The following is a 22,190-nucleotide window of genomic DNA, read 5'->3' as shown; positions in this document are numbered from 1 at the left end:
AGTATCTTGCTGAAACTTAAAAAGTCCCTCCTGCTGGTGTTTGAGGGGGCTTTTACTGAAGAGCATCTCAGTTTAAGATCAACTCTACTTCCTCACAACTCTAAATGTCAACAGGTATTAAATATACAGACAGAAGAAACAAACATCTGATCCTTTGCTGGCAGCAAAGGAAACAGCAACATTTTTAGCTTCAGTCTTTAGATGATTGGAGACATACATTTGTAATTTAGAGATAAAGATTTCTCAAGAACTCCTAGATTCTCCTGTATTCAGACAAACTCCAAACTCTTGCCCACAGCTCAATGTACCGTGATGCTTTTATACAACAGTTCGACGGTAAACATTTGAACACACTGATCTTCGACGGGATAATCACTTCTGATTGTGATTCACAGACTGATTCACGAGCTAGGGAACTTATTACAACACGGAGAGTGTTTAAAAACAGCGCGTTTATTTGTGTCTGTGTGTGCGTGCAGCTTTCTAGTCAGAGATGAGCGAATGGCTCTGTGTTTAAAGAAGCCTCACTCACTAATATTAAAATGACAACCTGATCTCACGAATTTCCGTGGCATAGTCACGGAATTTTGTGCTAATTTTTCTGTGGCATTCTCACGGATCTCCGCATTTTTCCGTGGCCTTGCTACGGACTGTCTTTTTCTGTGGCATTCTCACGGATTGGTTACTCAACTGTTTTGTCCTTTTTCTTACCATTTTCGCTTCGGTTTAGGGTTAGATTTACATGAAATAACATCCCTACCCAAACTCAACTCTAACCCCAACGCCAGGCAACAATTGTTTAAAGTTTAGAAAATATAAAAGAATAAATCAGAAAAAATAGTATAAACCAATATTTAAAGTGACATACTAACGCAAACATCAAATCTAACCCTAAACCGAAGCAAAAATGGTTTGAAAATAGGAAAAAGCAGTTGAGTAACCAATCCGTGAGAATGCCACGGAAAAAGACAGTCCGTAGCAGGGCCACGGAAAAATGCGGAGATCCGTGAGAATGCCACGAAAAAGTGAGCACAAAATTCTGTGACTATCACACGGAACTTTGTGAGATCATGTTGCAAAATGACCAGTAGGTGGAGGCGGAATGATACAAACGTCGAAGCAGTTACTGTTATGTTATCAGTACAATATCTCATGGCTGGGAAGAGCTCTTAGCCAATCAGATTTGAGAACCAGACAGAACTGTATAATATAATTTATACCATGGGGCTGTTGGATGCTTTATTGTGATTGGTTGAGAATTGTTTCACATGTATGCATTATTTTTCGATAAACTCCTCTTCGCATCGTGCCACATTTTCACCTTGGCCGTTGATTATTTTTCGCTTAATTCACAGCCCACAATCAATATTCCTTACACATATGACCCTGCCACCTGTCCAAGTCTGGTTATTCAAAAAGTAATATATAATTGATATATGACATGTTTATTCATAAGTAAAGCCCTTTTTAATCTTTTAGGGTAAATAAGGTTGTGCATTCTCATTGTGGACCAAGTAAAATAATTGCTTAGCCTTGACACTTCGGTTTTTATATTCTTTTACAGTATTAATTCATACGACTACATTTGTCATTTTTTGTACGATTTGCCTTGAACCCTGTGAGAGTAAGGTTAGGTGAGGGTTGGGGGGTTTGGTTTTGTTATAGTTTTTTCGTAAAAATCATCTTTGTATGAATTCATACAAATTAGCCATCTCGTAAAATATGTATGAATTCTCGTGAAATCAGGCTGTAAATAATCATAGGTCACTGCCTCTCAGCATAGATGGAAGTCAATCAGATGTGTGCTTACCATCACTTATCAAAATATCTTCTTTGGTGTACATCCTCGTGCCTCTGGCCTAATCACAGCCGTGATGATATAGAGCTATATCACACTCCTACTCGAGCGATATTGCTTAAGCATCTTATAGCTTCTTACATCATCAAACATTAGGTCTACCTGAAGACATAAGGACAGAAACAAAGAACTTAAAATATAACGGTATTTACATGTATTCACATCTATCTAACAGGTTTATGTTTTTGTGCCTCTTTCCATAAAGAAAATTGATTTCTGTTTTAAATACAATCAATGTGAAACGTCTCATAATATAGGAACACTTTACTTTCTTCATACTTGTCTCCATTATTTACAAAATTTTTACATAAAATATAAGTCGGTCATAAACTAAATGGAAAGTTTACTTTAAACAATTTTAGGCTTTTTTGTTTTGTGAATGAATAAAACAGGTTCATTTTTCTCTGTGCATGAGTTTGTAATCACAAGTCATTTCTCTCTCTTTTCTTTATGCAGTTGGCACAACTATAGGACATCAAAATCTGACTGAACTCCAAACACCAATCAGTCCAAACAAAATGCAGGAGAAGAGCTTTCCAAGCATTGAAATCTTTAAGATATGCATATTTTTTGTCACCTTAGTTGTAGGTGTCATTGGAAATGGACTCGTCATCTTTGTGACCGGCTACAAAATGAAGACGACAGTCAACTCCATTTGGTTTCTCAACTTGGCGATTGCAGACTTCCTTTTTACTACGTTCTTGGTTTACGAAATTGTTGCTGCCTTTGAAAGTAGTATACATTGGCACTCCAACAAACTCAGAGATGCATGTTTGATTTTTGGTGTTGTAATTATGTTTTCAAGTGTTTTCTTTCTGACAGTTATCAGTGTGGATCGATGTCTGTGCACATGGTTTGTTGTTTGGGTTCAGAATAAGCGAACTCTAGTCAAAGCCAGAATCATCAGTGTATATCACTTTTCGGGTGATAATATCTGTGATTCTGGCTTTTTTCATATGGTGGTTTCCTTTCCATGTTCAAAAATTGTGTTTAATAATTGCAGTAAAGTATAACTGGAGTGAGAGTGTTATAGGGGAACTTGATGCTGCAGGACCTTTTGTAGACTGTCTTGCTTTTTTTAACAGTTGTCTGAACCCCATTCTCTATGTGTTCATGTGTGATGAGTATAAAAAGAAACTTAAGTCTCTCCTGCTGGTGTTTGAGGCAGCTTTTACTGAAGAAACAACCATCTGATCCTTTACTGATCCATTAGCAAGAGTACAGAACAATTTTTAGCTTCAGTCTTAGATGATTGGAAATATAAATTTTGTTATTTGTAAACAGTGATGGTACTAACGGCGTTATAAATAAACGGCGTTATTTTTTTCAGTAACGAGTAATCAAATAAATTACTGTTTCCCCCGTTATAACGCTGTTACCGTTATTGACAATAAATGCTGCGCGTTACTATAATTAATCTCACTGAAGCGAATTTCATCAGAGTAGGTTCTCTCATGCAGACAGGCAATGTTTGTCACTAGTGTGTGTGTGTGTTGGGGCTGAGAGACACATAACTGATGCTGATTGGTGTGTGTGTGTGTGTGTGTGTGTGTGTGTTAGAGGGGGTGGGACAACCACATAAGCGGTGATGATTGGCTTAATTTCCATCGCTAGCCAACCAGAGGCAGGCAGAGATCATACGCAAACACCTGCACAGTCCGAGAAGGTCAGTGCAGTGTTGCCAACTTGGTGACTTTATTACTAGGTTTAGCAACTTTCTAACCCCCTTTAGCGACTTTATTTACTAAAAGCGAGTAGGACAAACCGAGCGATCTTTTCTGGCGTGGTTGGAGACTGACGCGAGAGCATGTATCACTCTCTCTTCTCAACAAGCAGCGGTTGATGCTGCTAGCCACTCACAGGCAGCCCGGTCCTCGCGTTGCAGTCCGTGAGTCCCAAACCCGCAATGACAGAGCGATGACAAGTACAACAAACTCAAAGGTAGCAGTCGCAAACACAAAAGCCGTTTCTCAATATGCGTTCTCGTCTGTACTTGCGTTCTTGTGGACTTGTGAAACGTCATCACTCGCTTCCCAAGTACTGTTCCAATTCAAAGTTCGCATCAAGCCCAAGTTCACATAAAATCCCCGGATGTGTTCTTGATCCGGCCATTTTATCGAGGATGCATCAGAGGAGACTTGTGTGGACTTATGACGGCGAAGTTTCCCAGAATGCATTTCGCGTCAGGAGTTCGTTCTTCCGAGTCTGAACTTGCAAGTTCGAACTACGAAGGACACAAGTCCAAGTTTAGCGTACTTGGTATTGAGAAACGGCTAAAGTATAATAAGCACTACTTTTCCATCGTTGAGGTGAAACGCAAGAATGTTTATGTAATGTGCAACTTATGCAGAGTAAGAAAGAGCCTCTTCACGTCTGTAATTCTGATCTAATGAAGCACCCCACATCGTCACATGCTGCCACTCCTTGCGAAAATTAACCAGCGGTTTTTGTGGTAAAAGTGCAGTAACCATGGTTTTTTGACGTATTGATTGCTATCAGTGAAACTATGGTTTTACTGCAGTAACCATGTTTTTTTGGTTTTAACTGTAGCAAAACCATGGTTAATTTTTGTAAGGGAAAAATTAGTGGTTTCTCTTTAGTGTCTAATTCATTCAACAAATGTTATATTGGGGGCATCCAAATTATTTGAAATATTTGAACTTTTTTTAAGTAACGCAATAGTTACTTTGCCTGGTAATTAGTTACTTTTATAATGATATAACACAGTTACTAACTTAGTTACTTTTTGTGAAAAGTAACTAGTAACTATAACTAATTACTTTTTTAAAGTAATGTTGCCAACACTGTTTGTAAATAAAAAAAAAGAGTCCCCATTCAGACATATTCTGAAACAACTTTATAATATGAGATGAAGAAATTTGTTAAGAATCTATACAATCTATACAATGATGTTTGTCTTTATTTATTTGTAAAAAGTGATTGTGAAAAGACTGTAACTTATAACATTTTACATTACCAGTAACTGGGTTAGTTTATTACTTTTATAAAAAGGCAAGCTTACAGTAGTTTTCTGAAGGATCAAGAATTAGAAAAGTTATCTGTGCCCAAACCCTTATGGGCTGAGGTGACTGACAAAAATATAATGGGGTGGTTTTCCAGACAGGGCTTAAGCGTAGTCCCCGACTAATTTAAATGTTATCATTAAATATATCAATGCGAGTGTTGTGTCTCAAGATGCACGACATGAATGTTTATTTATAATTTATGCTTAAAAAATGACTTAAGTGTCCTAATTTAACTAAGGCTAGTCCTGCCTTAAAATAATCCCTGTCATCTGGGTGTTTTTGGGGCCTCCTCGGGGTGGAAACTGAGGGAGGAGCGAGACTCACGATAGTCATGGTCCGCTCCGACCTGTGAAAATAAAGTCTAAAGTTAATGGCAGAATATTTTTTGTGTTTCCCCATCATTGACGAGCTAACACGTCAATTAAGAGAAAACGCTTCCCTGCCAGTGACGAGTCTGTTAACAGTTTATATAACCCGAAAGCAAAGCATCACATGAAAGATTAAGAACTCCATGTATGTTTTGAGGTTTGCTATGTTTAAATTCAGTGTGTGAATATTTAAGGACTGTTTCCCGGACAGGGTTCATCTTAGTCCCAGACTAAAAATGCATGTTTAAGATGCATATACCATACATGTATCAGAACATATCAGTGTCATTGTTTTGTCTCAAGATGCACACCATTGTTTTTTGTAAGGTATGTTGTTTAAGGTCAAGTCCTGAAACCTGTCTGAAACTGCCCCTGTGTTCTTGTTTTTAATTTGAAGCTTGATTTTTGTCCACCACCCCTGTGTTTCACTATCTTCCCTTATTCAGAATTTTGGTTTTGTCCACCACCCCTGTGTTTCACTTTCTTCCCTTCTTCAGAATTTTGGTTTTGTCCACCACCCCTGTGTTTCACTATCTTCCCTTCTTCAGAATTTTGGTTTTAATCAAGATTATGTGGTTTTACTTGAGTTAAACGTTGCTCTCTAATTTCATAGAAACCTCGAAATGATCATATCTTTTTCTGCTTTCTGATGTAGACTGCAGTTTTTTAGTTTACCAATGAAGTGAAATTTCTTTACTTGTGAATTTTAAATACAATATAAATTTAATTACACACTGTAAAAATGTGCTGTAATTGTGCAGCTGGTTGCCGGTATTTACTGTAGAAGATAAAGACTGTAAATGTTTCATGTTCATTTAACTTTGAACAAACTGTTGCCAGTAAAAAACATAAATGTAAAATCTACAGTGAGTTACTGGCAGCTAGTTGCCAGTAATACACAGTAACACTGTAATTTCTACAGACATTTTTTACAGTGTTCATACAGAATGCAAAATTTGCACCTACCAAACTTGGCTTGTTGATGTTTCAGTGTTGTTGGATTTGATCAGCTAAGCAGAATGAAACTCTAAACTGAGATCAAATCAACAGGAAGGTTTTAACAATACTATAGCCAGTAGCAAACTATGACAAGATTTCCCAATACACAAATCACTTTACACTTTCATTTAGATGAATTAATTTTAATGAAAGATGAACCCAATGTAACAAATGCATCAAAATTGAAAAAAAATGTACAGTGACTGAATATTAAAATCATAATCATTTTAAACCACTATTTCAGTAAAGATTTTAACTTGAGAATATTTGCTGTAAAAAAATCTGTAGAAATTACAATGGTATTGCAGCTGGGTTGCCGGTAAATTACCGTAGATTTAAATTTATGTTATTTACTGGCAACTTTGTTCAAAGTTAACTCATTCACCGCCAGCCTTTTTGAGAAAAGTTGCCCACCTGTATTTTTGTGATTTTAACAAAAGTTTCACAAAATTCCTTGCAGGAAAAATTATCTTCTATAAATATATAAACATACAAATTATATGAAATTAAAGAACACACCCTCTGCTTTCAAACAAACAACAAACAAACAAACAAAATAGGGAAAAAACGTTTCATTATATATTTACTTTTTCCACTTAATTTGACCACTGAAATATGGATATTTCTCTTCAAAAATACAACATTTTGAGCAAAAAGCTTAAAAAAAATGTGTTTTTGTAAAGGAATTTATGTTAGAGATCAGACTCAGAATGACTATCAAACATAAAGGCAGTTCAAATAAATCATCAAATCATTTTAACTTCTGTTTTTGATAAATTGGCGGTTTGCACCATCTAGTGGATAAAAGCGGTATTACACTTTCACTTTGAAATTCGTCCAGAAAGGCATATTTGTTAGTTAAATATTAACTCCTAATTGACGAGATAACTCGTCAATGGCGGTGAATGAGTTAAATAAATTTTAAATGTTAACAAGTCTTTATCTTTACAGAATAAAACTATACAATAACAGCCTCATGCAAAGCATTCTGGGAACCAGAAATCAACCTTTTTCTGTTTTTTGCTTCAGATTTTGTTTCCCAGAATGTTTTGCTTGATGCTGTTTTTCTAGTTTTATTCTGTAAAGACAAAGATTTGTAAATGTTTAATGTTCATTTAACTTTGAACAAAATATTGCCAGTAAATAACATAAATTTAAATTTACGGTAAGTTACCGGCAACCCAGCTGCAAATTTCTACGGAATTTTTTACTATGTATGTTTTCCTTCACTTTAAACTGTGCATGAGTTTGTGAGTCATTTCTATTTACTTTGTGTAGACATCAACACTTTATGACCTCCAAATCTGACTGAATATACAATTATGTAAGAAAGCTTATCAAACATTGACCTCTTTAAGATATTTTGTCATCTTAGTCGCTGCTGTATGTATCCCTTTAATAATATCTTTATTTTGTATAGCGCCTTTAAAACTCATTTCTCAAAGCGCTTAACATAAGTAAAAAAGTTAGATATATAAAATAGACATGGTGATAAAAAAAACACATAATAATAAAACAATGGAAGTAAAGAATTAAAAGGAAGAATAAATAAAAGTGAAATAATAAAACAATTAAAAGTAACCCTTAGAAGCCATAAAATAAACATTTAAGATACAATCATAAAAAACAACAAGAAACACTATATCACCCAAATGCTTCCTTAAAATAATGAGTTTTAAGTGATGTTTTAAACCTTTTCAGGGAAGCTGCATTTCTGATCTCAGAAGGCAAAGAGTTCCATAACTTTGGGGCAACTGATGAAAACGCCCTATCACCCATTCTTAAGCGTGTAACCGGAACAATTAAAAGACCAGCATCAGCCGAGCGAAGATCACGTGCCGGGATGTAGTGTTTTAAAAGCTCAGAGAAATATTGAGGAGCAACGCCATTTAGTGCCTTGTACGTCAACGGGGGCGGACCCGAATATACTACTGGGCCACACCCCTCTTAACTCTTCCACCTCGAGGAGTTTCCCAAGACCACCCCAATGACCAGACAGACGAGTATACTATAATTAAAACAAGCTTTATTAAATATTTAAAAAGGGGAAAGGGGAAAGGGAAAAAGGGAACTTTAAAACTAATGTGGCTCTTCTTTGCCTCCAGGGCCACTTGGGGAGAAGACTGGGGGCCGGGGCTCTGGCCCAGCAACCCGTGGCGCGCTCCGCTTCTCCTGGAGGCAGAATCGAACACAGTCAGACCAGGGCAAACACTCCACTGATGCTCACAGCACTGGGGGATCCTCGTTCCCACACAGGGCCTCACTGGTTCAGGTAGGTAGTTGCTACAAGCATAGAACAGATTATTCCACAGGTTGCGTTACTCACAGTGCCGGGGGATCCTCGTTCCCACACGGAGCTTCACTAGTTCAGGTAGGTAGTTGCTACAAGCACAGAACAGATTATTCCACAGGTTGCGTTACTCGCAGTGCCGGGGGATCCTCGTTCCCACACAGATCTCCACTGATTCAGGTAGGTAGTTGCTACAAGCACAGAACAGGTTATTCCACAGGCTGCGTTACTCACAGTGCCGGGGGATCCTCGTTCCCACACGGAGCTTCCACTACAAGCACAGAACAGATTATTCCACAGGTTGCGCTACTCACAGTGCCGGGGGATCCTCGTTCCCACACGGAGCTCCACTGGTTCAGGTAGGTTGTTGCTATAAGCACAGAACAGGTTATTACACAAGCTGCGTTACTCACAGTGCCGGGGGATCCTCGTTCCCACACGGAGCTCCACTGGTTCAGGTAGGTTGTTGCTATAAGCACAGAACAGGTTATTTCACAGGCTGCGTCACTCACAATGCCGGGGGATCCTCGTTCCCACACGGAGCTCCACTGGTTCAGGTAGGTTGCTGCTATAAGCACAGAACAGGTTATTTCACAGGCTGCGTTACTCACAGTGCCGGGGGATCCTCGTTCCCACACGGAGCTCCACTGGTTCAGGTAGGTTGTTGCTATAAGCACAGAACAGGTTATTTCACAGGCTGCGTTACCCACAGTGCCGGGGGATCCTCGTTCCCACACGGAGCTCCACTGGTTCAGGTAGGTTGCTGCTATAAGCACAGAACAGGTTATTTCACAGGCTGCGTTACTCACAGTGCCGGGGGATCCTCGTTCCCACACGGAGCTCCACTGGTTCAGGTAGGTTGTTGCTATAAGCACAGAACAGGTTATTTCACAGGCTGCGTTACTCACAGTGCCGGGGGATCCTCGTTCCCACACGGAGCTCCACTGGTTCAGGTAGGTTGTTGCTATAAGCACAGAACAGGTTATTTCACAGGCTGCGTTACCCACAGTGCCGGGGGATCCTCGTTCCCACACGGAGCTCCACTGGTTCAGGTAGTAGACGAAGCTCTCGCTGTCACACCCCAGGCACAAAGCTTGATTTTCTCTCTCTCCCTATAGGATTCAGGCCGCAACAGATGTCACCATCTCGTGTCTCGTCGGAGGCTGGGCAGTTCGAACGCTACAAGCACAGCATACGCACAGCAAGTCAAGCGTAAACACCATCAATCAGTGAAACTCACCCACAGCACTCTTATACCACGTCACGTGAATTTTAGATCGTCCTTGCCACCTGACCACGACGACCTCGAGAGATTGGTTGGGCAACAACTGGATCACAAAGGAGGGAGAAATGTATGGTATTCACAGGCCCGGCGTGTCAGTTATCACTTCCCTGGCTCACCTGCACTTCCTCTTTCCCACAGGGCCACTGGCTTACTGGCGGGCGGTGCTTCGTCCGTGCTTCCGGTCGACCGCGGCTCACCCACGCTCTCCTCTCCAGTGGGGCCAGGGACCTCACGAAACACAAGAACACACACCAGGATAATTCTTCATACAAGACATTTGCAGAGAAGTATCACAGCGGTTACTCACGCTTGGTTGCCAATAACCTCTGTTCACTGTGCTCTCGATGGCTCTGTGTCCACTCCTTCTCACATAAACTCCACAATATCCCTTCGTCCGCTGACTGTCTCTTACTCTCTTCCCCAGGAGAGCGATCCGACCAGCGTGGTCCGTCTGCAAAGCAGCAACACAACGTACACAACGTATACCACAAGCACCCCGTTTAATGTCTGCAAAGGTGTCTTTATACCCTGACTCTTCTCCTCGTCAGCCTATTAGCAACCGCTGTGTTAATTTGCCCCACCTGAGCGTGATCAGGCTTAATTTTGCCTTAGGGGAAACCCCGGATATGAAGTGTGGAAGCCGGATTCCGCCAGTCGTCAAAATAAGATGTGGAAGCCGGGTTCCGCCCGTCGTTCATTTAAAACGTCACCTGTGACATCCTCCCCCGCCGAAATGGTTCTAGTCCCTAGAACCGCTTCCTGTAACCCACTCTCCATACCGGATGGGCGGCCGCCCCCGGGTCTCACGCTGGGGGCGCTGTGGTGGGGGCTCTGGGGCTTCTTCGGCAGGTAAGTCATCCAGCTCTCCTGGAGCCTCTGGGGCTCCTTCAACAGGTAAGTTATCCGGCTCTCCTGGAGCCTCTGGGGCTACGTCGTTCACTGGACCCACTACGACAGGTAAGTTCTCAGGCTCCCTTGGGGCCACTCGGGCAGGCCCCTCCGCCGGGCCTCTTGGAAGGATGACCCACCCTCCATACCAGGGGGTAGCAGCCTCCGGCTCCTTAGGAGCCACCTCTGTGGCTAGTGGGGGATAATTTGGACAAGGGCGGATCATGTTCCGATGGACCACCCGATCCGGCCCAGGCTTCCCTTCTGGCCGGATCGTGTAGACCGGCTGCCCCGGTCTCTGCTGCCGTTGCACAATGTACGGCCTCGCCTCCCACCGATCACTCAGCTTGCCTCCACCTAGTCGCCGATTGTCCCGGACTAGTACCCTTTCTCCAGGGAGCAGGGGAGCATCCCGCGCCGTCCTATCATACAACCTCTTGTTCTTCTCCCCGGCTACCTGGATCTTCTTATTGACCTGCTCGTAGGCAAAGTGGAGACGGTGGTGGTGTCGTCCCACCCACTCGGTCACGTTCCCTTCTCTCTCACCTCCCGCTGCTCCCAATAGGAGATCTGTGGGCAAGCGGATGTGTCTTCCAAACATTAAGTACGTGGGGGCATACCCCGTTGTACTGTGCACGCTGTTATTATAGGCTTGTAATAGATTCGGCAAGGCACTCACCCAATCATCCTGGCGTCTCTGGTCCAGAGTTCCCAGCAGATTCAACAGGGTCTGATTGAAGCGCTCACATCCTCCGTTTCCTTGGGGATGGTACGAGGTCGTATGGGTCTTTACACACCCGTACAGTTGGCATAGCTCTCGGATGACGCGGGACTCGAAGTTCGGGCCCTGATCCGAGTGCAGGAACTCAGGGCACCCAAATGGCTGGAACACTGCCCTCCATAATGCTGTGGCTGTGGTACTTGCTGTCTGGTCGAGGGTGGGGATAGCCCAGGCGTATTTGGTGAACAAATCTGTCACCACTAGGATGTTCTGGTACCGGTCCTTGGGACGACTCAGGGTCAGATAGTCCATCGCCACAATGTGGAGGGGGGCCTTTGCGTGGATCGGGACCATCGGTGCTCGGGGTTCCTGCCGGGATTTAAACAGAGTACATCGGGGGCATGCTTGAATGAACGTACTCACGGAAATCTCCATTCCTGGCCAATAGAAGTGTCGGCGTAGCAACGACATGGTGCGTTCCTGCCCCTGGTGTCCCATCTGGTCATGGTAGGCCTCTAACAGTGCCCGAACTTGGCTGGCCGGTACCACAATCTGGCTAACCTCCTCATCGGTCCCCGGGTCCCGTATGGTCCTACACAATACACCTTCACGTAACTTCAATTTCTCCCATTGCCCCAGTATTTTTCGACCCACCTCTGTCTGGGCTTGTCTCTCGGCGGGGGTCGGTCGCCGGGCCTGCCTAAGCCACTCGCCTAGATTCCGCAGCTCTCGATCCTCCTGCTGTCTAGCCTTCCAACGCTGGGGGTCCCATCCCCAACTTACAGGTGCTGCCTCCCGTTGGCTCCCAGGCGCCTCCACTACGCCGACCATCAGTCCTTCCTCTCCTTGTTCTCCCTCGAATGGGGCCGGGCCCCTCGAATCGGCCCTAGCTGGCAACCGGGAGAGGGCATCTGCGTTGGTGTGCTCCCGCCCCGGGCGGTACTGCAGCTGGTAGTTGTAATTGGCTAGCTGGGCCACCCATCGCTGCTCTACTGCTCCCAACCGGGCTGTCTGCAAATGTACCAGAGGGTTGTTATCGGTGACCACGGTTACCTTGGCTCCCCAGAGGTAGTCCTTGAATTTCTCGCTCAAGGCCCATTTCAGCGCCAGCAGTTCGAGCTTGAAAGAACTGTAATTTGCATCGTTTCGTTCAGCGGGATGGAGGCTCCGGCTGGCATAGGCGATCACCCGTTCCACTCCATCTTGTTTCTGCGCGAGCACCGCTCCCAGGCCCAGATTACTGGCATCTGTATAGAGTAGGAAGGGTTGAGAGAAGTCAGCGTACGCCAAAATCGGGGCTTGTAAAAGTTCTTGCTTCAGGGCCCTAAAGGCCGTCTCACATTCTGGGGTCCATCCCACCGTGGGGGATCCTCGTCCCCGTGGTCGTCCCGTCCCGACCAGCAGCTGGTTCAAGGGTCGGGCGATCTTAGAGAACCCTTTAATAAATCGTCGGTAGTAGCCAACAAAGCCTAAGAATGATCTCACTTGCCTTACAGTCCTGGGGGCCTCCCAGTCCCGAACTGCCGATACCTTCCCGGGATCAACGGCCACACCAGCTGCGCTCACCACGTGTCCCAGGAACTGCACCTTACGGCGCAGCAGGTGGCACTTCTCCGGTTGCAACTTCAACCCATACCTCTCCATCTCTCGGAACACCTTTTCCAGGTGTTGCAAGTGAGTCTCGAAGTCTGGGGAATACACAATCACGTCATCAAGGTATACCAGCACAGATTCTATTAACTGACCTCCCAAACATCGTTGCATCAGTCTCTGGAAGGTGGCGGGAGCGTTGCAAAGACCGAAGGGCATCCGGTCCCACTCAAAAAGACCAAACGGCGTGGTAAAGGCGGTCTTCTCTCGGTCCCGTTCCTCAACCGGTACCTGCCAGTACCCGCTGGCCAAATCCAAGGTGGAATACCAGGCAGACTTGGTCAAACTTGTCAGGGAGTCCTCAATACGAGGTAAGGGAAACGCGTCTTTCTTGGTCAAGCTGTTCAACTTCCTATAGTCCACACAGAACCTCCAGGCCCCGGTCTTCTTCTGGACAAGCACTATCGGTGCCGCCCATGGGCTACTACTCTCTCTCACGATCCCCTGCTCCAGCATACCTTGCAAAAGGGTCCTCACTTCGGTATATAGGGTGGGGGGTATTGGTCGGTACCGCTCCCGACTTGGTGCAGCTTCTCCCGTAGGGATACTATGTCGTATTACCGTCGTGCAACCATAGTCCTCATCATGGGTGGAAAACACATGTTGCCATTTCTTCAGTAGCTTCTGTAGCTCTTCCACTTGTTCCTGCTCCAGGTCCTCTCCTCGTAAGGAGTCCCCTGTCAAGTGGGCCGGTACCTTGTTCTCCCTCGTCCTAGACGCTCCTACGGTTTGCGTTAGTGCTACCTCAACTACTGCAGGGTGCACTCGCCGGAAACTCACATCTTCCTTGTCCCGCACCTGATGTCCCTCGACCGACGTCACCGTCACCAGCCGCTGGTGCCTGTGTAAGTGTATTGGGTAGGGGTTTTCATTACAGACCTTCACTGGCACTCGGCCTCGTCGTACTACCGTCAGTCCTCGGGCCACCCTCACCTGTGTGCAGTCTTCGTGAGGTTCCACCAACACCCAGCTCTCAGAGCCTCGACGCTGTTGTGGCACCCTGGCCCACACTATGGCTTCACTTTCTGCTGGCACCGACAATGCGAATCGACATGCTACTCGACCAACCTCTTCTCGGCCATCTTGGTTCTTAGCCAGCTGCACTCGCCTGCAGTCGGCCACTACTCGTTCCCAGCCTGGCCGCTCGGCCCTCGGTATTGTCTGAACGGGCCTAGCCCGAAATAGCTCCTCCCAACACTCCGAGAGGACATTCATACCCAGGAGGGCTCGATGACGGCCAAGGCAATGGTCCTGTACAATGATGACCCCCTTCTGCGGAACTCGTACTCCATACAATTCAAAGTCGGTAAGTCGATAGCCGATGTAGGGGATCTCTAAGCCGTTCGCCCCCTTCAGGGTAAGCCAGGGCGCTTCAACCTTGTGTGTGGGGTGGGCTCCAAATAATTCATGGGACAAGCTTTCTGAAAATAAAGTCACTTGAGAACCAGTGTCGACGAGACAGCGCACCGTGGTGCCACATACCTGGGCCTCTACTATTGGGCTAAGCCCAATCATCCCGTCCTCGGGTTCCATTCTTCTATGGGGGTCACTTTGGGGGGCGCCGACCACATGACCCACTGTGGCCGGTCGTCTTAAAAACCCCCCTCGGAGGCTCTTCGTGGTCCGCACTGCCTGCTCACATGCCCGGCGGTCCCACACCGATTACAAATGGGCCTCCCTTGCTCGTCCCACTCGAACCTAGGCCGACTCGCCTGCCAGGGCCGCCTCATCCCATCCCGGCCTCGCTCAGAGTACGTCCGTTCTCGGGGGGCGGGCCCTTCTTCTTTCCTTCCCGGCCCTAGGCGCAGGTCCCCGACCAGGGCCTTGGTTAGCTCGGCCATCTGATCTCGCACGTCTTTTAAGAGCTCCATCTTCAATGTTTGTTTCCAGTCTGATACCTCCGAGGCTGCCGCCGGGCCACTCACTGCTGCACATACGGGGGCCTCCTTAGCTTCCGCTTGGTCGCCTTCCAAGGCCATGGCCTCCTTTTTCAGGTCATCGAACGTGAGCTCAGGGTCTCGTCTAAACTGCACTCGGAGATTTTGTCGTAGGGGGCCCTCCCGTAGCCCTAACAGGAACTGGTCCCTTAACAGGGTCTCCTCATCTCCAATCCCATGATCTCGTCGTCGCTGTAGGCGTGTATACTGCTCGCGCAGCTTCAGGGCGAAGGCTCGAATGGACTGGTGGGGGCCCTGCTTACAATTAAAGAACTGCGCCCTCAGGACGGCCACAGGGGTGGTATCACCATACTGCTCGGTGAGGAAGTGGAAGATGGTCTGGGCGGTGGCTCGAACGGCTTCGGGGGCGGCCTGTACTTCTCGCCGGGCTTCTCCTCCTAGTGAGTTTAATACAAACTGCTGTTGTTGACTGGCACTCAGCCCTTGAAGGCCGGCCAAATACTCGATTTGGGCTCTCCACTCCGTCAAATGAACCTCGGACTCGACCCCAGTATACTTCTGCACCCAGGGGTTTCCCAGGAACACGGGCATGACACGGGGTGGTGTTTCCGGCCTTTCCGGCACAACACGGGGCGGGGCTTCGGGCAACTCGTCGTCGGCCATTGGAGGACCTTGGTCGCTCAACTCGAGGTGGAAATCCTGCCGACTACGCCAAATCTGTCACACCCCGGGGGCGGACCCGAATATACTACTGGGCCACACCCCTCTTAACTCTTCCACCTCGAGGAGTTTCCCAAGACCACCCCAATGACCAGACAGACGAGTATACTATAATTAAAACAAGCTTTATTAAATATTTAAAAAGGGGAAAGGGGGAAGGGAAAAAGGGAACTTTAAAACTAATGTGGCTCTTCTTTGCCTCCAGGGCCACTTGGGGAGAAAAGACTGGGGGCCGGGGCTCTGGCCCAGCAACCCGTGGCGCGCTCCGCTTCTCCTGGAGGCAGAATCGAACACAGTCAGACCAGGTCAAACACTCCACTGATGCTCCCAGCACTGGGGGATCCTCGTTCCCACACAGGGCCTCACTGGTTCAGGTAGGTAGTTGCTACAAGCATAGAACAGATTATTCCACAGGTTGCGTTACTCACAGTGCCGGGGGATCCTCGTTCCCACACGGAGCTTCACTAGTTCAGGTAGGTAGTTGCTACAAGCACAGAACAGATTATTCCACAGGTTGCGTTACTCACAGTGCCGGGGGATCCTCGTTCCCACACAGATCTCCACTGATTCAGGTAGGTAGTTGCTACAAGCACAGAACAGGTTATTCCACAGGCTGCGTTACTCACAGTGCCGGGGGATCCTCGTTCCCACACGGAGCTCCACTAGTTCAGGTAGGTAGTTGCTACAAGCACAGAACAGGTTATTTCACAGGCTGCGTTACTCACAGTGCCGGGGGATCCTCGTTCCCACACGGAGCTCCACTGGTTCAGGTAGGTAGTTGCTATAGGCACAGAACAGGTTATTTCACAGGCTGCGTTACTCACAGTGCCGGGGGATCCTCGTTCCCACACGGAGCTCCACTGGTTCAGGTAGGTTGTTGCTATAAGCACAGAACAGGTTATTCCACAGGTTGCGTTACTCACAGTGCCGGGGGATCCTCGTTCCCACACGGAGCTCCACTGGTTCAGGTAGGTTGTTGCTATAAGCACAGAACAGGTTATTTCACAGGCTGCGTTACCCACAGTGCCGGGGGATCCTCGTTCCCACACGGAGCTCCACTGGTTCAGGTAGGTAGTTGCTATAAGCACAGAACAGGTTAGTCCACAGGTTGCGTTACTCACAGTGCCGGGGGATCCTCGTTCCCACACGGAGCTCCACTGGTTCAGGTAGGTAGTTGCTATAAGCACAGAACAGGTTATTTCACAGGCTGCGTTACTCACAGTGCCGGGGGATCCTCGTTCCCACACGGAGCTTCACTGGTTCAGGTAGTAGACGAAGCTCTCGCTGTCACACCCCGGGCACAAAGCTTGATTTTCTCTCTCTCCCTACAGGATTCAGGCCGCAACAGATGTCACCATCTCGTGTCTCGTCGGAGGCTGGGCAGTTCGAACGCTACAAGCACAGCATACGCACAGCAAGTCAAGCGTAAACACCATCAATCAGTGAAACTCACCCACAGCACTCTTATACCACGTCACGTGAATTTTAGATCGTCCTTGCCACCTGACCACGACGACCTCGAGAGATTGGTTGGGCAACAACTGGATCACAAAGGAGGGAGAAATGTATGGTATTCACAGGCCCGGCGTGTCGGTTATTACTTCCCTGGCTCACCTGCACTTCCTCTTTCCCACAGGGCCACTGGCTTACTAGCGGGCGGTGCTTCGTCCGTGCTTCCGGTCGACCGCGGCTCACCCACGCTCTCCTCTCCAGTGGGGCCAGGGACCTCACGAAACACAAGAACACACACCAGGATAATTCTTCATACAAGACATTTGCAGAGAAGTATCACAGCGGTTACTCACGCTTGGTTGCCAATAACCTCTGTTCACGGTGCTCTCGATGGCTCTGTGTCCACTCCTTCTCACATAAACTCCACAATATCCCTTCGTCCGCTGACTGTCTCTTACTCTCTTCCCCAGGAGAGCGATCCGACCAGCGTGGTCCGTCTGCAAAGCAGCAACACAACGTACACAACGTATACCACAAGCACCCCGTTTAATGTCTGCAAAGGTGTCTTTATACCCTGACTCTTCTCCTCGTCAGCCTATTAGCAACCGCTGTGTTAATTTGCCCCACCTGAGCGTGATCAGGCTTAATTTTGCCTTAGGGGAAACCCCGGATATGAAGTGTGGAAGCCGGATTCCGCCAGTCGTCAAAATAAGATGTGGAAGCCGGGTTCCGCCCGTCGTTCATTTAAAACGTCACATCAGAATTTTAAAATCAACACGGAATTTGACAGGGAGCCAATGCAGGGTCTCTAAAATGGGTGTTATATGATCTCTTTGCCTTGTCCTCGTCAGAATGCGCGCTGCAGAGTTTTGAACCCACTGTAGTTTATTAAATGTAGATTTTGAAGCTCCTGCTGGCAATGCATTACAATAATCAAGTCTAGAGAACACCAGGGTATTAACTAATTTTTCAGCCACCGGAAAACTCAGCATGGGACGTAATCTGGATATATTTCTAAGATGAAAGAATGAAACTTTAACAGTATTCTGTACGTGAAGATCAAATGTTAAATTAGGATCAAAAATTACTCCCAAGTTTTTTAGTTTGTTTTGGAACTGAATGACGGAGCCATCCACATGAAAAGCTACAGGTTTCACTCTGCGTAACTGGTGGGGCGAACCAATAAGCATCACTTCAGTCTTATTACTGTTTAGACATAGAAAATTATCAGACATCCATTTTTTGATTTCTGTGATACAGTCAGAAAGAAATGAAAGAGCAGCATTAACATCAGGCTTTGAGTGTATGTATATCTGAGTGTCATCAGCATAAAAATGAAAGTCAAGACCAAGAGACCTCAAAAGTTGGCCAAGAGGGAAAATATAGAGACTAAAAAGTAGAGGGCCTAAAATTGAACCCTGAGGAACACCATATTTTATCACACCAACCTCAGACCTACAGCCACCCAACACAACAAATTGTTTGCGATCTGTAAAATAGGACTTAAACCAGCTTAAAGCAGTGTCTGATACACCAAAGACAGACTCCAAGCGGGTAAGTAAGGTACAATGATCTATAGTGTCAAATGCAGCACTGAGATCAAGCAAAATCAGTATTGATAAGCATCCTGAATCAGAGGCCATCAATAAGTCATTTGTGACTTTAACTAATGCAGTCTCAGTGCTATGCATTTTTCGGAAGCCAGATTGAAGAGGCTCAAAGAGATCATTTGCAGAGAGATGGGAGAGTAATTGTGAAGCAACAATACGTTCCAATATTTTAGCAACGAAGGGGAGATTTGAAATTGGGCGGAAATTATTTAAATTCTCAAGGTCAAAGCTATTTGATTTTGGAACAGGGGTTACTGCAGCAATTTTAAGTGCAGATGGCACCATACCACAAATCAAGGAATCATTTATAATATTCAGAGTAACAGGACACAAGGAGGAAAAACATGACTGAAACAATTTAGCAGGTATGGGATCAACTACCGAGGTGGTAGCTCTCATTTTTAAAACCACGTTACACAGAGATTGAGAATCTAATGTGGAGAATTTTGAGAGAGTAACACCATATAATTCTGTGTTATGTACTATAGAATTAACAGACACATGTGACATAGCAATCTGATCTCTAATCACCTCAATCTTTTTGCTAAAGTACACAAGTAACCTGTTACATAAATGAACAGAAGAAGAAACATTAGACATGTTATTTCTGTTTAAAAGTGTGTTGATTGTATGAAACAGTTTTTTTTGGATTATCTTGGTTACTTGCAATAATCTGAGAGAAATGAGCAGATCTTGTTGATGCAATTCCAGACCTATAATCACACAAGCTATCTTTCCAGGCCTGATGATACACAGTTAAACCCGTGAAGCGCCACATGCGCTCCATTTTGCGACACTGGGTTTTCATAGCACGAAGATCATCAGTATACCAGGGGGCAGATCGTTTATAAGAAACAGTTTGTGTCTTCAAAGGAGCCAAAGTATCCAGTCCGGACAAGAGAATTTTGTTTAGGCCGTTAACTTTGTCATCCAATGTAGCAGGTGGTAAAATGCAGCTTGTAGCAGAGTCAATAAAGTCAGAGAAGTCACTAGGCGCGATAGATTTCCATTTGCGGTAGCTGATAATACGGGATGTGGAATCAGAAATATCAGGTAGCTCCAGATTAAATAGTATGGCTAGATGATCAGATATCCCAAAATCAGAGACCAAGAGTTGAGACACAAATGTGCCATTTTGAATCACAAGGTCTAACATGTGGCCTTTGTTGTGTGTGGGACAGTTCACAACTTGGTGAAGCTCAAAGCAGTCTAATAAAGATGTAAAGTCTCTTGTGGTTGCAGTTTCTTTCTTGTCCATGTGAATATTAAAATCACCAAGAATAAGAATAGTCACTACAGAAACCTATGAATTTAAATATCAAACATAAACGGGTAACAGGTTACATTAATTAACCAACCAGTACTAACAAGAGGGCAGCACTGTCCTTCATGTTTGTTTATAGACGGTTTCATCGGACGCACGAGATACACGTCTGGATCCGAACTTTACTTCCGGTTTCGTTTTTTTTAATGGTCTGACTAGTTGCTAAACTGATCTCTTGAACAAATGCCTCATCGAAAATAACAGATGTTTTGGTTTCCTATGTAATCTATGTGTTGTTGTTTTTTTGCTTGTTATATAAATAAACTACGTTTAAAGAACTTTGTTGCTATTTATTCTTAGCGAAGTTTACCGGAAGTTACGTGCGGACCGTGACAGCCGCTTGTTTATGTTGTTACTGCTGAAACGGTCTATTTAATCCATATGGTATTTTGTTTTTACTAAACACTAAACCCTGCCTTCAGTTCAAGTGTGACTATAAAAATATACACTTCAACATTTTCATTTTAATATAGTAAGTACAAAATTGATCTTTAAAAATATACAGCGGGGATGGGGAACCCTGGGTCCTGGAGGTCCACTGTCCTGCATGGTTTATTCCAACCCTAATCCTGAAAAATCTCATCAAAGTCTTCAGGATTACTTAGAAATTAAATGCAGGTGTGTTTGAATAGGGTTGGAACTAAACTCTGCAGGACAGTGGCCCTCCAGGACCTAGGGTTCCCCACTCATGTTTTACACTCTCATAGACAACAAGCCAAAAAAAGCTGTTCCCGACCTACAAATGAATCTGAGATATCTCCTCCTTAGAGGTGATAAAGCATTAAATATAGGTGCCTGTTTACACGAGAACGCTCGAGGGTGAAAACGTAAAAATATTTTATCGGATGTGCCTTTCGTTTACACGGCGACGGCGTTTTGGGGGCTTAAAAACGCAAAAAAGTGAAACCACCTTTCAGAGTGGAAATCGTAAAAATTATCTACCGTCACGTTCTCGTCTAAAGAGTAAAAACGCAAAAGTCTGCTCACGGTGGCTCTCGTCGCGTACTACGTCACAGGCATGCGCCAGTTCAGGAAAATAACAACAAACATGTCGGATTATTTCCATACGTCTGACCTTCAAGTTGCCATAGCAGCTCTGATAAATATACAAGAGTCTTTCCAGCAGTTGTATGAAATATTCACAGCTAGAATTGCTGATCAGTGAAGGCGCATTATTTACCATAGATTGTTGATGCGCCAATTCGTCGGAGGCAAACCAGACGACTTTGGACGAGACCTGGAAGAACAAGGAAGAAGGTTGTACGCTGGTGCTTGGACTTGGTGTTGTTGTGTGTCAGTGCAGTTCCCACCTAGCCGCCTGGAGTGCATACTACGTCGAATATCACACATTTTTGCGTCACCATATGCAAGCAGATTTCCCCCTCAAAACGCTTGTATAAACGCTGAATAAAAAGTGATAAGGCAACGCCACTTTTGCGGTTTCTTTTCAGATCGTTTTCATGTAAACGTAGCCTAAGAAAGACAAACTGTTATCAACAAAACTGTAACATTTATTAACAACACTTCTTGTAGTTGAAGTTGATTTGCATATTGTTTTTGTAAAAAATCACCCCACCCCTAAACCCCATTCATATTAGGGGAAACTACAACTTATTGTTCATGCAGATGTTTATATTATTGCCGAGTCTACCTGAAGACTGAAAACAAAGATAAAAATGGGTAAGAATTTGCAACAATTCAATAATCTTAAGTTTGCCTCTAGTAGCAAATTCATTTTTGTTTTAAAGACAGTTAGTGTAAAAAGTCTTGTAATGTACAGTAAGTGTGTTGGAGCATTTTACTTTCATTATCAATAAGATTAAATTATGAGTTTATTACTGCCTTAAAAAGTCAAGTTTTATTTTCCACCTCCACTTCTTTGTTTTACCCCTCCATTATCTTGACTTTTGCATCTTACCTCGATCAAGATAAAGCAGTATCAACACTTGAAAGTTTGCACTCTAATTACATAGAAATCTAAAAATGATTATATCTGTCTGTACCACTGTCTCTCAGCGTTGACCACACTTTAAAAGTGAAACATTCTTGCGATTCTGATCCGTTTTAATGACTTTAATCACATTTGATTCCTTTTGATATA

The 22,190-nt window shown here is 45.0% G+C and overlaps 1 protein-coding gene and 1 pseudogene across 1 annotated transcript in view; both read left to right on the top strand.

The window, feature by feature from the left end:
* LOC129438894 (C3a anaphylatoxin chemotactic receptor-like) overlaps window positions 1-22,190 on the top strand; it is a 391,623-nt gene that overhangs the window by 324,006 nt on the left and 45,427 nt on the right. The window lies entirely within an intron of this gene.
* LOC129438389 (C3a anaphylatoxin chemotactic receptor-like) lies at window positions 2,325-3,091 on the top strand (annotated as a pseudogene).

Source organism: Misgurnus anguillicaudatus, chromosome 24 (assembly GCF_027580225.2).
Source record: "Misgurnus anguillicaudatus chromosome 24, ASM2758022v2, whole genome shotgun sequence".
NCBI classification, from domain to species: Eukaryota; Metazoa; Chordata; class Actinopteri; order Cypriniformes; family Cobitidae; genus Misgurnus; species Misgurnus anguillicaudatus.
The sequence above is the reverse complement of the archived record's forward strand: the minus strand, read 5'-3'. Positions and strand labels throughout refer to the sequence as shown.